We start from the raw sequence: 12,666 nt of genomic DNA on the forward strand, positions 1-12,666 counted from the left end.
CAGCCACAAAAAAGGCTAGACTAAAAGGATACTGATGTCTTACATAATAGAAATTTTTTCGCTGTCTGATCTTTATTCTTTCTAGGCTGGGTTTGCAAGTTATTTAAGGACACCTTAAAGTTACAGTACTCTAGAGCACTGCTACAGTGACCACAATTCCACTGTTATGCTTGGGATAACTATACTCTCTCGGAAAATAATACTGAATATGGTTATTGTACCACTTTTGAATATGTTATGATCTGCATATTATGTCCTGTCCAACCATATACATGTGTCATAAGGTTTTGCTCTGGCAATATTATTGTATAGTGATTGAGCTTTGGCTAGCTTGAAGACCTATTGGGCTGAGATCCATGGTGGGAAGATGAGGTGATATTCCATCCTCCAATCCTCTTTTCATCCTAGTAAAAGATTACCAGTAAAAGATTGCCAGGCATTAATTTTTTTGAGTCTTTCTCCTCAGATATGGAAAAGATTTTGGGAGACATGCTACTGAATGGAACAAAATTATATTCAAGAATAACGGTCTCAAAGGAGAAATGGGAGTTCAAATCATTGCAGAAGATGAAGAAGAAAAATTAATAATAGTTGACAGGTGAAAAGCACAAGATCTAAACCTAGGAAGCAAGCGAAGAACAGAAAAAAAGGGCAAGGGCTTATATATCACTAAATAATATTGTTAGGCTGGAGGGGAGCCCTTAATCACTCACTGGAATCCAACAGTGTAACGTTACTTGCATCATAGACAAGGAAAGCAATTACCTTAGGGGTAATTGCATCCCCTGAAGGGACACCTTCTGCAGGCTGGGGAAGGGACCAGCCCTCTCAGTATCTCTCTGATAATATCACACCTGGAACATCTGTGCAGATGTGCCTCTGTTGAACTCAGTGCCAAGGACAAGTACAACTGGTTATTCAGACAAGAGCTCTTCGGGGCAGTTTACTTAGGAGATGTCCACGCATGTCAGAAGGACATTTGGGAGATGTTACATTTTCACACTATAGCACATACACTGCCTTGCCATACGTTGTTCTTCATTCGAAGCTACCTCTATAGATTTAATGAATTAACATCACTTTCCATTTGAAACATTCCTTTAAGAAAAATAAATGAATATATAAAAGGAAATAATTAGAACAAGGACAAAAATTAAGAACCTAAAGTTGTACTCTACAGTTACCTTAAGCAGATTATTGAAACCCTGTTCCTTAATTTACTGATATTCTACAATGAGGATAATCTTTATCCACAGGATTTTGTGAATGGAATTTGTAAAGTGCTTTGAGGGCTTCTCCATGGAAGTCCTATAATCTGGAATTTCAAAGCTTCATTAAAAGGTATTAGCATGGTGTATTTAAGAAGCAAGTAAAGTAAACATAAAAGTTACTGTGTTATGATCTAAACATTTATGCTCACTCATTAATATACTGAAGCAGTAATTATAATAAGCTAAGTACAGAGCTATATGACTTCCAGAAAGTCATAACCAGCCCAGCACTCAAAAACGCAGAACTTTCTAATTCTTTAATACATACATTACAAAGGACGTTAAACAACAATGTACTCCACAGTATACACTGAATACCTTTTCTGATGTTTACTATCTCATTTCCATTATTGTTTTACTACAGTATCATCATACTCAGCACTGTCAAACTTTAACTTGAAATTCCCTTGAAAGATAGCAAAAAATGAATATTCTAAAGATTCTTGTTGTTTGAAGAATCCATGTTATCCATTTTATGAAATTTTAATTGCAAAATTGAAGGTACAAAATGAGATATTATTAGTATAATAGTTTTTATTATTTCGTATTCCTACTTTACATTAGAGATAGGCCATTATCATCTAGGATCCTTGGTATACAGTATATATCAATTAAGTGTTAGGTAGGTTGCTGAAAAGCAAACTTAATTTGTTCTTGTGCAGAACTCCTTTCTTAGTGTCTTACTATACACAAACAAATCAACAATTTATAATCTCTCTTTAGCCAGATATCTAACCTTTGTTTGAAGAATTAAAGGGAGAAGCAATTCATTGCAACCCTAGGAGCATTGCTTTGGAGATTACTTGCTTCATTTATCAAAAAGAAAACAGATTCACATGTGTTAACTGACTTCTTATCCCAACTTCTGAACTGAATTACGTCTTTTTCTGTCTGGTTAAAGTTTTGTCAGATACCAAACCCTCCATGAAGGTACTAACTAAGCATGATTATGCTGCTTAATCCTCTCTGAGATACTATCTTCCCAGAAATTCAAGTCACCATGTGTCTATTCTGCCATGTGCATGTGAGCCAGTTTCTGAAGCTATGCAACCATAGGAGTGTGTGTAAGGCTGGACAAATAATCCCTTTTCTTTTTTTTTTTTAGGGGGGGCCAGGATATAGTCTCATGGATTCACCATCTTACTAACTTAGTTAACTACCAGCAAGCATGAAACAACTTCTACCTATTAGGCTGTGAAAGAAGATGAAAAGCTTGCTTTTCTGGGTACACATGCTCTACTTCTACAGCACTCACCTCTGAATGAGGCCCAGGGAGTTCTTGTGAATTTTAGGGGGAAACAGAATTGATGCAGAAAAATCTGTGCTCCTTTTAACACAATTTTTTTGGCATAGACAGGAATTTGGCTGCAAGTTTTTAAAGTGCTCTACAGATGGTGTGTGAGACTCTAAATAGTTATTGTTGTTGGATATAATCAATAGTGTAGTTAAGAACCTTTCCAAATCAATACCCACTCAAGCTAAGAACTGGCCTAAACTGCACTTGGGAGGAGGAAGGAAAGAAACTTAGCAAACAATCAATTCAGACATGTTAATGAGGGGAACACAGGTTTATCAAAGCTGGGCTGAACTTTCTGATGACCTCCTTCAACAGCCTCTTCTACTTCTATTAAATCAGATTTTAAATGAACAAGGAATAGAAATCTCCCACAATACACATTCTAAAATTAGAAACAAGGCTTAAGAACATGCTTCCACATCTAGTACACAGCTAGAGTATTTCATTATAGCAATCACAATGCATTTGAAGAGAGACTCATCTAAGCCAGTATTGAGCTGATGGAGGGGGAGAGCAGGACTTAAGAAATGCTTGCTATTCCTTCTATTAAAATTAGAAGAGACTGGCACATTTTCAGGTCACAGGCTGCTTGTGTCTTTGTTAGGTGTCCGAGGAGAGTGCACTGTTGTACTGATTTAAAAGCAGCAACAGTAAGAGAAGAATCCAATCTTAAAGGGAGAGATGGATCAAAAGCACAATATTGAAATCATTATCAAATATTCTCGGAGCAAGCCTCTTGTGCTTAGCTTTGGACAGGAAGTAGACAACAATTTTCTGCCAACGTAACCTGAAATTTCTGCTGGACAGATGATTCTATGAGAATAGTTGATGCCGCCTCAAAATAATGATGGTAAAATATTTTAYTTACCCAAACTGAGCCATTTTCTCCTCCTCCCCAATCTCCCTTCAAACTAGTCTGTAATATTTAATTTCCAAAAAATGTTAAATTTCATTTCCTTCTCGKCCATTGCCTCATAGATGTTGCAGCCCTGTTTTCCCCTCCGACATAAGACTCAAGTACTTCGCTACAGCATGATTCCTGAAGGGTAGCTGGGACCTGCTGTCCTAGCTTCTGTTTCTTTTATGTTCTTCTGAGAATTTTTTTCTTTGGCAATATACTGATTTACTTCTGAGACTTGTGGCATGATGTTGAAGTAACATGGCCAGTGCATGGCTGGTGATCGGTCCTGAGAAATCTGGGTACTGGCATCCAGACCTTCAAGCCAACAAAATCTCTTGCAAAACATGGTTTGAGGTTGAAATGAGTTTAAATAAGCAAGAGTCTAAAGAAAATAAAAATGGTTATTTACAATTTAAGCRTTTTTTAATTTCAGCTTTTCAAATAATGATGGGGACAACTTCCCATGGAGCTAGATTTCCTACTTTTGCTTGGTTCCTGTTTGGATACATCTGTCCCCAGGAAAAGAAAAAAACAAGAATATCATTTCCTGGGTATCTTTTCCCTGCACTGGTTCTAGAGCATGCACAGATAGCACAGGAGTGTGTCAGTAGATAGGAACATGGCTAAACGGTTTCTTCGTCAGCTCAGGCTAACACATAAGGTGGCCTGTTTGCACTGACAAATATGGTACAAATGGTACCGCATAACAGAAAATCTCCCTGACAGAGTCAGGGCTCCGATCCCATCCACCTACCTTTGCTGCAACTATTTCCTTAGAATGAAAGTTTTTTGAGGTAACAAGTAGTAATGCAAAAGAAAGTACCAGCAAGCTATACCCCAACAGTCTGTGCACCAAGTCTGTGTTTCCTACGGTTTCTCAACAGGAGGGGAAAATAATCTCCTACAGACCACCCTAAATCATCAAAACAGTATGAACTGTACTTGCTATGCCAAGAACCAGGCATCAAAGCTCAAGTGCTTACATATTCTATTAAGTGGTTTAATATTAGAATAGGGAGACCAAAAAAAAACTGCAACCTTTTGGCTCCCTGAGGTCTCCTAAAGAAGGCCATGGGGGACAAAACACTATTTTTTCTGTTCTTCTCTACAATATTAAACCACTTAATAGAATATGTAAGCTCTTGAGCTTTGATGCCTGGTTCTTGGCACGCCAGAGGCTTTGTTACATGTTTTTACAGTAATTGAAAGAAATATCCATCTGCAGTAATTTCATTTTTTAGCAAGCTGAACAGATTCTTGGGAGGCAGGAGCTGCAAACATATGAAACAGAATAAAATAGTTTCTATCGAGCTGAATTCTTTTAGTTCTGCTTTTGAGGAAACAATCGCAGAAAGTTCAAAAGAGGCCAAGACCTCTGATAGTTAGATGCCTGCTGTGGAGGAGCCCTGAGATCAGTGCTGGCACGTTCACGGTGCTGGGTCAAACAGTGCTGCACGCAGCCAGCCCTGGGGACGCTTGCAAACCTATCACGCCTCATTAGAGRATAAGGCTGGGGTTATGGCAGCAGACCTGGGTGTAAGATAGCAGCTCTTATTTTCCAGCACAGACATGTTTTCTGAGTGATGACTCTCTGGTAACCCAGTCTGATCTGCCCTGTAAGAGATCTTTCCACTTTCTTACCCTTCACAGTATTATGAGTTGTTTACATGCTTTTTGGGACAGTGATTTCTCTCCTGCTGTTTCCATACAGCTTGCATCCATGGGACGCTAATGCTGGTTGAGTGATGCAGGTAATATTAAGTGAAAACCAAGTGGCAATATTCAGGGAACAGCTACTTGGAAAGCAGGTAACAGTGGAAAAAATGGGAAATACTATGAGCAGGGGTGACCTGATATCTTAGAGGAAAAGCAAAACAGTAAAATGGAACCAAGAAAAAAAAAAAACTAGAGAATTCTGTAAAGCAAGAACCTTGTAGACATTTGGCAAGGTGCAGAACAGGGAAAATTTCTCTGAATAGTGAAGACTCAAGTTTCCACACTGAAGTTTGTTATGGCCTTTGAGAGCTCAGAATTTTTACAGCTTCAGCAGATGGACTTCGCCCAGGTAATATGTTATTTTTTTGGAATGTCAGATGTGTGGTTAGCAGCACCCCCACCAACATCTTTCATTTCTGAAGCTGGCACTGTTGTGGAGATTGGCAACCAATTGCCTACGATGCGTGCTCACAGCACTGTGACATCCCGAAGCAGAAAATCTCTGCAGTGCTCCGTGAACACTAGTTCCAATTTTAAAGTACAAAATTCAAAAAGTAAGGTCTGTACACTGCTTTATCTTTTCTGCTGAAGTAAAGCAAGGATTTATTTGCTCCTGCTTGCCCTACACTATTCTCATCTAAAATGCATAGCTACAGAGAAGAATTGCAATGAGATTCCTCTTTTTCTGTCAGATATTAGAGTAGGCTGAGTTTTGCATTTTTTGGGGGGCCCTCCAGGTAGCTGAGTATCTCATGGCAAAGGCTTGTAAAAGCCATTCTCTATTTGTGAAGTACATGAGATTTGAACTTGCATTACAAACATCAGAAGCCTTTGACTTTGCAGCTGTCGCCAGGGGGAGGAACCAGGGCGTTTTTGATAAGCAGAGATGATCCCAGCAATGAAATGTCAGTTCAGAGTGTATTGTTGCGTGCAGCTCCTCCTACTCCATTTTTTACTGCCATACAGAAATRCTGGCATGTTCCACGAAGCTGACATCCAGCCTCCGATAGTCAATGCCATCAGAGAAATCGCTTCTTTCCTTCTTATCTTTGTGCCACAAAGTAAGACCATGCCCATAAGTGCCAGAGCTCTAACTTAGGTATAGCTAGACTTTTTGCCATAGCATTAAACCCCACAATGACTACAGCAACAAGACTTTTAATCCAAAAAAGCCAGGTTTTTAGCGCCCTACTTTTAGGCATAGTATCATCTAGTTACTGCACAACACATTAGGGGAAAAAAAAAAAAGGTAAAAAGGTATTTATAAACCAAGCTGCCTTTGCTTATTGTCCTCTTTTGGGAACATCCCTGATCCAGGTTTGGCTTCAGCCAACTCAGACTCTGGTCTCTAGCGAGTGTTTCTTTCCATCATCATGAAGGTCTGGCTGTGGTCTGCTTACTGCTTTTGTGGCAGTCTATGTCTGTTTGCAGAGCAGGTTCCCAGCTGCTCACAGCAACTGCCTCTGCCTGCCTTACCCTGTTGCCCCCATGCCTCTCTTGCTGTGCTGCCCTCCACACAAGGCATAACCTCTCCCCAAACCCCTAAAAATCCTGCCTGACCTGCTGCCTCTCTTCTTTGCAGGACATAATCTGCTTGTTCTCTGTTTGTGTTAATTACTTCATGTCACAGGTGGCTTACAGCAAAGTGTCAGTGCTGACTAAAAAAGATTTGAGAATAGCTGTAAATGTTCTGGCAAAAAGAAAAAAGAGAATGTTATCTTTGATAAAAATGATGGAGGTCAATAAACTGTAGCTAAAAATGGAGATAGCTATAAGATAAACACCAGCTGTTTTTTAAATCCTTTCAAAGAAGCGTACGAGGTGAATTTCAGGTATTTAAGAGCACATATGCAATGTTCTTGGAAGAGGCACTGCAATAAAGGAATATTAGGAGGAGGAATGTAATGATTGTTGCTGAGCAGAGTAAGTCATGGACGCCCAGATAGCAGGCACCAGAACAGTGCAATGGTTTGGCCTTAAAAAGCCTCTAGACACCAACCTTTTTCACGTAGCAAGATGTAAAAGGTCCAGTTTCTGTGTTTTGCATTAGTAGGGGGGAAGTGAATAGAGAAAGCTGACAGCTGCCAGATGGCACAAATAGCTCCACATTACCAAGTACATTTCTAGTCTAAGTTTATGACAGAAGATTTGCAGTTTTGCAAGAGCTCAGCCTTCAGAAGTTACACCTAGAATTTCTTATTGTAAGAAACAGTGTGACTGAACAAGCTGAAGGATTCCTGGCTTTCTCTGGAATATTCCTCAGCTTTATCTCTGGGGCTTCTGGTCATTGGCTATAAATCAAACCTTTGCTTCAGTGAATCCAAATCAGAATTATTCAATTCCTTCTCACAGCTCTCCCATCCCTTCTYACAGCACCTCTTCAGAAAGTGTTAGTGTTGCTTAGTTTTTAACCTGAACTGCTGTTTCTCCCTCTATCCTTTGCTGGCTGGCCTGAGTTCCTGAAATCAGCTGGGCAATGCTGCAGAGAAGGGCGCTGTCTGCAGGCRTTATGGAAGAGAATGGACAAGGCCACGGAAAAGAGCACAAGCAAGAGTACCGAGGTTTGGGGGGGGGAGGGGGGCTGTGTGTTAAACCATACTATCACTTTAGGGGCTTCAAACCCTCAAACAGATTCAGGAGACAAAGAGGAAATTTTAAAGCAGGACCTTAATGAACTATGTGTCCATGTCATTACAGTGAGCTAATCTTAAAGAAAAAATGAAAGAGTGATCAAAAAACTTCTGTGACCAGTCGTGAGTGAAGATCACTAGTGTAAGAAGGAAAGGTAGCTCATCTGCACGCATCTTCGTTTCTGGGGGTTCTGCATGTAATTCTACTGAGTTGGGCCAGCTAAAGGATAAAGTTGTTTTCCTGTAAGCCAGGCTTTCTTGCAGAGCAAAACAGAAGTAAATAGATCTATACTCTGTTCAGTAGTGAGAGCRCACCAGAAAACTGTTCTTTAGATAAAAGTTGATATGCATGCTCTCATGAAATGAAGACTACAGTCTGGATACTTGCACAAGACCAACTTTTTGCTCTGGCTGAATTTGTTCTGCTTGTTCACAGGTATGTGCTAATGGGAAAAGAGGCTCAACTCTGAGTGTTTTTTGAAGTTTCAACAACAAAAACATGAAAATCTGTTCTGTGTCATCAATATTAAGCACTGAGTTTGCATGTCTACAATAACTGCCAAAAGAGTTCTCACCCCAGCTTTGTTGTGATTCTGATGTTCAGTAAATGTCAGTAAAATCAGATAACTACCCCTTCCCTAAATAATGTCCTCTCCCTCTGTCCAGGGGAAGAACATATTGCCAGGGAGCTTTAAATAGAATGAGAGATGGAGAGTGCTGAAACAGCCATGTGTACTTCAAAATTCTCCTGATAAGAGCGGTTRCCATTAACATAGATTATTTTTGTTCATTGCATATGCAGTTTCTAAATACAATTACTAGTGTGCTATTACCCCCTTCTCCAAAAACACCAGGCAGTTAAACCCGAACTTTTAGCAAAAGCAAGTTTTCAGCTGATCAGAAGGCAAAACAAGACATTCAGTGGGAGCAGAGCCAATTTGAGAATTACTGCACATAAAAAAAAAAAAAMTCACAACAAATCTCTTTCTTTGGATCAGTGGCACCTGTTTTCAGGCAGACTCAGTGTAGCTGGTATGTRTGCATGTATACACATATGCTGCTTTTATTTATAGAAGGGTGCACAATCCATTAGAAATTATCTTGTAAAAAGAGCAGACTTTAAAGTCTCTAAAGGTGCTCTTATAAAGAAGCATCCAGCTGCTTGGATACTCAGCCAAATCTCTGGTCTACAAGAGCAGAATAGAAATCTATAAAAAAAACAGGTTGTGTTTTTAATTTTCTTCTACAATATCTCTTGCACTTTGCACCAAAACAAAATATAATGACCAAAGAAAACCAGAAGTCAATCTGAGTTCAAAGGCAAGGATCAGCTCAGTTCATGGATGTCTGAACTGGCATCCTCACTCCACAGGTGGTGAAGGCAACTGGTGTCCCTCATGGCCTTCTCTGTAACACTGGCACAAAGGTTTGCAAAACCAGCCCCAAAAAGAACAACTATGTCTCTTCACATTTGAATGAATGGGATTTCTTTATTGACTTTTTTTTTTAAAGTGTCTTTAAAAACTTAATCTATTAGTAAATTTAATTTTTTTTATATGTCATTTTAAAATCCATTCTAGGAAAAATCAAGCACTATCATAAGGCTTGATCTGATAGWCTTCATAAAGAGCTGCATGAATATTTGGACTAAGGAGTAGTACAGAACAGAGTTCCGGTTGTGCAATGTTCATGTGAACATCCAGACGTGCATTAGTATCTGCATTGCACTTGCATCCATTTTCTACTCACCATCGTGACATTTTCATACAGACTCTGTATCCCAGTGCACCTCCACTTTTTCCCCCCAGCAGATCTTCTGCCATTCATYGGCATATCTGTTATGGAGTCCTATTCTTTGACAGTGCTCTGTTTCCCCAGCATTTGCTGCTTCCACACAGTTAGAGCTATGCTCTCATCCCAGCTTGCTGAATTTAAGTCTTATCACGTAGGTAAAAGCAGTCTACTGGCAGCCAAAACAGACATGCCTTACTTTGCATTTTTCATGATACCAGTACCTGCGAACAGATTTCTTCACAGATTTTCAGATTTAATTACTACTGGCTTAGCTCGCTTTAAATGATAGCGCTGYGGAACAAGAAACAAGGGCAACTAAATGTGGACGTGAGAAAGTACATCAGTATAATGTTTTCTGCTTGCCCTTCACTGATTCTCCCTTAGGTTCAACGGGGTAGTATTTAGATTAGGATTTTCAGGAAAGGCTGGTGCCTCAGGAGTCCTGGGTCAGCTGAGGTATGTTCCTCAGGCTGGGAAAAAATACGCTGTACCCAGTGGAGGGGGATGACCACTTGTGGTGACCAAACTGGCTCTGGAATCAGGATGTGAACAGCTCTATTGGCATGCTACTGCCCTGCTTAAGGAAAAAAAAAAAAACAAAAAAAACCAAACAAACAAAAAACCCCAAAGAAACAAAAGAAACACACACAGCTGAGGAAATGAGTCTATAAACTCAAGGTCAGCTCTGGGCTAACACCACTGCCCTGCTCTCACAGTCCAGCCAAATGCCTGCTCCATGCTCTCCTGAATGTGTAGGTTTACACTCAGCCTGGCATTACTTGGTGGGATTTTTTATTTTTTTATTTTTTACTGTGCTACAAGCCTATAGAAACATCAACTCTACGTAGGATTTAACACATACAGCAAGGCACTAGAACAAAGGGCCATGCCCCCAAAAGTAACGAACACATGCTGTCATAACATGACAGTTAAARTAACCTCCCTGCCCCTACGAAACCTTTTAATTCTGCAGCCTCCCCAGCACATATGTTTTACCAGCTCCAGCTCACTCCTGCACTGGTAAATATGTATCATCAACTACCCTTTCACTATTTTATGCTAACGGAGTCCACATCCCTGCTGGAAGACATAACGCCGTTGCATTTGGTACAGTAAGCTTACTGAGGGTTTACTCAGCTGCAAGCAATAGTACTGGTTGTTGCATAGAGTGTTTTACCCTCTGACCACAGACACAAAACTAGTACACAAGAGGGAAAAAACAGGAATTACACTTCTGAAATTTCTTTTTGAATTTTTACTCTGGCACAGACATCATTCAACCATCACGAAGCACTGAGTAAAGAAGAAATTTTAAGCTAGCAGAGAGAGAGTGGTCAAGATTCATTTTCTTAAAATCAAAGAACTGTCCTCTACAGAAAAATCCTAGTATTTACCTGTTGCAGGAGCACCAAAAGGATTAGGTAACATTTTTGCAATAAAAATGCTTATTCTAAAAATAYGTCAGTGTCACTGATTAAAAAGAAACTCAGAACAGAACTTTGAATGAGAATCAAAACCATTACACACTAGTATGAGGGTTATAAAAATCAATGTCATACTTAGATTGGGCATGTTTCTATGGTACAAGTCAAAACAAAATTTACATTTTTTTTCCATGGGAAAACAGAGTTCAAAACCTAAAACCATTCTAGCATCTAGCCTTTGCTGTGATTTTGGTGATATACCCTTCTGAAATACTTGCACCCAAGAAGAAACTTCAGCACTCTTTCACCACTATCACGTCTCACGGACCTGGCTGTCCTGGAGAGGATCCAACATGATCCTGAGACACTGAGAAGCTTTCAGAAATGATGTTTTAAGGAAAGTTGGTACACACTTTTTTTTTTTTTTTTTTTTTAATTCAAGTCACTGTTACAATCTCAGCATGAACAAGAGTGTAACTCACAGCTCCTCTTCTGTTCACTCACGTCAGTATGCCATCTTTATGCCATCTTACACATAGAATCCAATTACTTTGAGGGAATTTGTTGGCTGGGTGAGTGGGTAKGAGGGGAGGGAAGAAAAAAAAATTTTTTTGACCATTCAGTACAATGAAAGAATTGCAGGAGCCTTACTCAAGCTGGACCTTTTGAGCCCCACCACTAGATCCGTGTTAAGGCAGAACAAGTTGGCTATATGCACAATGCTTGCTGGTTTGTTGAAGTGCTAAACTTACATACCCCAGCGGTCGTAGGATGTTCCCACTGAACTTTGAGACACACACAGTCATGTCAAATGAGAATACAGCCCTAAAGTCCTCTATGCCTCAGGTTTTAGTTCTAATTTTAGACTGAACCTGAAATCTTTTTTCAGACAAAAAAAAAAAAAAAAGCAGCTCTCTCTCTGGAGTCTACTTTCTTCCTACTTCCCCTTTTCAAGGGTATGGATTTCAGAAAGGCTCTGAACAGACATTGTGAAGCTCTTCAGTCTAATATCCTTAATGCACATGTCTCCGCCACTGGGAGGAATTCAGTGCAAGAAGCCTGGGTTCATCRCATACCAAGTGCGGAGACCTACACAGCCCAGCAGGATAATGCATCCCTGTGGCCAGCTGTGTCTCGTAACTGTGTATGCAGCTCTCAGCTCACAGCAAACACAAGGCATCATGAGTTCACTGAAACTCAAAGACAAAATGACTCAGATTGCTTTTTATTTGCTGCAGGATAGATAGGCAGATTTGTGCAGCCTGTAATCAGAGACAGTTAAAGGCACAATAGCTTGTTATCTGTGATAGAACAAATTTCATCCAGAAGCTCTGAGAGTTGAGAAGAAATGATCTCTGACCTGTAGAAGGTGTATTTCTACTTTTAAAAGGCTCAGTATTTGTCTGGATCAGTTGTTTCCAATGAACCTGGCAGATGCTCCCCTCACTCTTGCTGTTTTAACTGTTGCATTAACACAGAGAAATTCTTGGCACCTCAATAAAACTCCTGTTAAAAGAACATGAGGTTTGTATGGGCAGACCTCAGCCCAGTACAGTTATGCTTCAACACAACTGTCATTATTATTTTTCCAATAACCAGCAGAAGAGACTTAATCTATTCTCATCCTTGGAAA

The sequence above is a fragment of the Rhea americana genome, unplaced genomic scaffold (assembly GCF_003343005.1).
Source record: "Rhea americana isolate MKP2758 unplaced genomic scaffold, rheAme1 scaffold_5, whole genome shotgun sequence".
Classification (NCBI taxonomy): domain Eukaryota; kingdom Metazoa; phylum Chordata; class Aves; order Rheiformes; family Rheidae; genus Rhea; species Rhea americana.